A 3,996-nucleotide genomic window follows, 5' to 3' on the forward strand; every position below is an offset into this window, starting at 1 on the left:
GACATCATTCCCGTGAAGTAGACGAAGTTTCTCCAGTGATTCCAGTGTATAGCCATGTCCTCCCAGGTGCGTAGCCATGCACTCCAAGGCGTTGATGTAGATACAGAATTTCCAGAGGGTTGGTCCTGATCAAAGCATTTCTATTGACTGCCCAAGGGCCTGCTGACCTTCCTTCAGTATATGACCTGTTTTGGGAGGCGTGAGTTGGCCATTTGGATGGCACGGCCAGTTCATCGGATGTTGCTGCTGCATTCTGGCGGTAACGTTGGCCTCCTCCAAGACACTGGTGTTACTGCGCTTGTCTTCCCAAGTGATCTGCACGGTTTTCCGTTGGGATCTCTGCTGGCGGTGTTCCAGTGCTTTAAGGTGCCTGCTGTAGCTAGGCCATGTTTCAGCTCCTTGTGGCTTTGGAGACCAGAGCTTAGCCTAGGCCTAGTTGGGCATGGGCTTCAAACACCCTTCTTCCGAGTTGGGTTTAGACATAGCTCACACAGTGTTGTATTTCTGCATCAATGTTGGCCTTGGAAGAGAGAAGGCTGCTGAGGTATGGAAGTGATTCAAGGGGATGGTTGTAGGAGGGCTGGAAGGACTGTTAGCTGGTGGTTGATGGAGCACTAGAGTCTCTTTTCTTTTAATGTTACAGATGAGGCCTAGGAACAAAACAATCCAAGATGCACTAGATTTGCTGCAGAGTGTGCTGTGTTGGCGTTGTTGTTAGCGTATTGACGCTCCAGCTGGACATGGTGTAGGCTTTGGCTTTGGCCTTGAACCTATTAATGTTAAACAGCCTGCCATCCAGACCATTTGAATTCCCTTGGTCAGGTTTTGGCCAGTGAAATGGAGGATGGTGGCAAAGAGCTTGGCGAACAGGCTGGGTGCGATGACGCAGGCCCGTCTCCACGGTGAGAGGCTCAGGCTCCGATCCACTGTTGCCAAGCAACGTCGCAGACATGTCGTCATGCAGCAACCTCAACATTACGACAGTATCCGCCAGGCAGCCTGGTCGTTAACAGTGTCACAGGCCTTAGTTAGGCAGATGAAGGCCGTGTAAAACGATTGTTTCTGTTCCTGATGTTTTTCTTGACGTTGACGTGCTATGAAGATCATGTCTGGATGAGTGGAAGCCACACGCTGATTCAGGGAGTATTTCCTCAGATAATGGCGGCATCCAGCCAGCAGTTGACAGAAGGGAGATGCCTCTATAATTCCGACAGTCGCCCTGTTTATACATGGTCACAATCGGAGCATCCCCAAACTCTGAAGGGAATTCTTCTGTTGAGACAAGTCTTCAAGAACAAAGCTGTATGTGTTCACAGAGCTGTGGGTCATCCTCCTTTAGCAACATCAGGACCAGCTCCCTTGTTGTTCCTTAGGCTCCTTCTGGTGTCTTGGACTTTGGTTGCACTGGGAAGTTCTCCCATGTCACCTTGCGTGGATCTCTGGGAGATTCGGTTGGCGATTTCCAAGTTAGCATTGGTTTTCCGGTTGAGGAGTTACTGGGCAAGCTCTCCCCAGTGAAGGTTTATTGCGTTGATGTCCTTGAGCAGTTTTTAATCTGTCTTTAGAGCACAGAAGGTTTAGACCATGGTGACTTGGACCATATACCAGCTTGGTGGCACTGAAGAAGTCTCTTGTGTCACTGGCATCTGCCAACTACTGGATTTTGAAAGCCTTATCTGTTCACCATTTGAATTTGAGCTCCCTTATGCTCTTTTGGACATTAGCTCTGGAATAGGCCCTTCCTTTGGCCTTGTACTTGACATCGTTCTGCCAATCACGGAAGGCCATTCTATTCTTGGCAATGGGCTTTCTACGTCATTCTCATTGAGCCAGTCCTGATGGTTTCTGGGCTTGGTGTTATTGCAGGGACTGAGAATGGTTGATTCAAGCAGATTCCAGTGCCCTCTGACCTCTGGGTATTCCCGAGGTGGGTATTTTTTTTTTTACCAAGTGAGACCTGTCCATGTTGCGTAGTGACTGTGTCACCTTGATGTTGAATCTGGGCTTGTTCTGAACCCTGCTGTTCCTATGGAGCCTGATGGACATTGTGGAACAGAGAAGATGGTATTCACGTCCTGAAAGTCCCTGGAGCGAACAATGACACAAACAATGAGATGCCATTGTTGCACAGAAACATAGAAAACAGGTGCAGGAGTAGGCCTTTCGGCCCCTCGACACTGCACCACCATACAATACGATCACGGCTGATCATGCAATCTCTGTATCCCATTCCTCCCCTCTCCCCATACCCCTTGATCCCTTTTAGCCACAAGAACCACGTCCAGCTCCATCTTGAATATATCTAAGGAACTGGCCCCAACAGCTTCCTGTGGGAGAAAATTCCACAGGTTTACAACTCTGAATGAAGAAATTCCTCCTCATCTCAGTCCTGAATGGCTTACCCCTTATTCTTAGACTGTGACCTCTAGTTCTGGACTTCCCCAACACCAGGAACATTCTTCCCATGTCTATCCTGTCCAGTCCCATTAGGATTTTATATATTGCTATGAAATCCCCACTTGTTCTCCTAAACTGCAGTGAGTATAAGCTCAGTCAATCCAGTCTTTCCTCATATGTCAGTCCTGCCATCCCGGGAATCAGTCTGGTGAACCATTGTTGGACTCCCTCAATAGCAAGAGCATCCTTCCTCAGACTAGGAGACCAAAATTACACACAATACTCAAGGTGTGGACTCACCAAGACCCTGTATAACCGCAGCAAGACATCCTTACTCGGATACTACAAAGGAGATGCCATTAGCTTTCCTCACAGCCTGCTGCACCTCCATGCCAACCTTCAGCGACTATTCCACCATGACACCCAGGTCTCATTGCACCTCACCTTTTCCTAAACTGCCACCATTGAGGCAATAATCTGCCTTCCTGGTTTTGCCACCAAAAGTTTGAATGTGGGGTCCTCCAAGGTGCCTTTGAATTTGTTTTTCTGATGGATGGTGGTGTGTGTGATGGTGAGGTTGTACTCTGTGTGCTTTGTAAGAAGAACTCTATTAAATTTGGAGTTGCCAATACCGTCCCTTCCCATAATGCTGTTCCAAAGTTTGTGGCCTGGCATTGAAGGCTCCAAGAAGAATGATCTTGTCCTCCTTGGTGATGCTCGGCAACCGTGTGTCAAGGTTGGCATAGAAAGCCTCCTTTCGGGTCAGGGGTCGGAGCTCTGAAGAATGCAGCCGTCTTGTGGTTGATGAGCATCGGGTCATGAGCTGGTCGTTGATCCACACGGGAAGTTCAGAGAGGCAACCGATGAGCTGATTCTTAATTTTGAAGCTATGGCCCTCGTTGACAACCTCCCTGCTTCTATCTTATCTACTCCCTTCATAGTTTAATATGTTACATAAGATTCCCCTTCATTCTTCTAAATTCCAATGAGTACAGTCACAGTCTACTCAATCTCTCCTCATAAGTCATAACTCTCTCAGCTCTGAACCTCCTCTGCCCCTCTGTTGTGAATCCAATGCTGTGAATTCTGGGCCCATCAGTAACTTTCCCTTTTCCAGAAACCTTTTACCTTCCTTCAGTTGCCCTTCATTTGCAAGGCAGGTTTCAGAAAGAGCAGCTAGGTCAGTCTGGCATCTCTTCAGTTCTCTGGCTGTGATCAAAATTCTTCTGTCGGGTCGGTCACTGTTAGCTAGGTCCATCAGGGGTTCTTACGTACCAGGCTCTAAAGTTTATTATTGTTCAGGCAGAAGACAATGGAATATTGTCCTTCATTGCCAGAGGGATGGAGTTTAAAAACAGGGAGGTTATGCTGTAGCTGTACAAGGTGCTGGTGAGGCCACACCTGGAGTACTGTGTATGGTTTTGGTCCCCTTACTTGAGAAAGGATGTACTGGGCACTGGAGGGGGTGCAGAGGAAGTTCAGAGCTGAGAGAGTTATGAGAGTTATGTCTTATGAGGAGAGATTGAGAGATGGAGCCGAGTTCACGAAAAGATCTTATTGAATGGTGGAGCAGGCTCGATGGGCCAGATGGCCTACTTC

General features: G+C 48.1%; 1 protein-coding gene across 1 annotated transcript in view; it reads left to right on the top strand.

Moving 5' to 3' along the window:
- Positions 1 to 3,996, top strand: part of LOC109925852 (sodium/potassium-transporting ATPase subunit alpha-3) — a gene marked incomplete at its 5' end in the record, with an annotated part of 18,024 nt that overhangs the window by 1,101 nt on the left and 12,927 nt on the right. The window lies entirely within an intron of this gene.

This window comes from Rhincodon typus, unplaced genomic scaffold (assembly GCF_021869965.1).
Source record: "Rhincodon typus isolate 14 unplaced genomic scaffold, sRhiTyp1.1 hic_rhity00003254, whole genome shotgun sequence".
In the NCBI taxonomy this organism is placed as follows: domain Eukaryota; kingdom Metazoa; phylum Chordata; class Chondrichthyes; order Orectolobiformes; family Rhincodontidae; genus Rhincodon; species Rhincodon typus.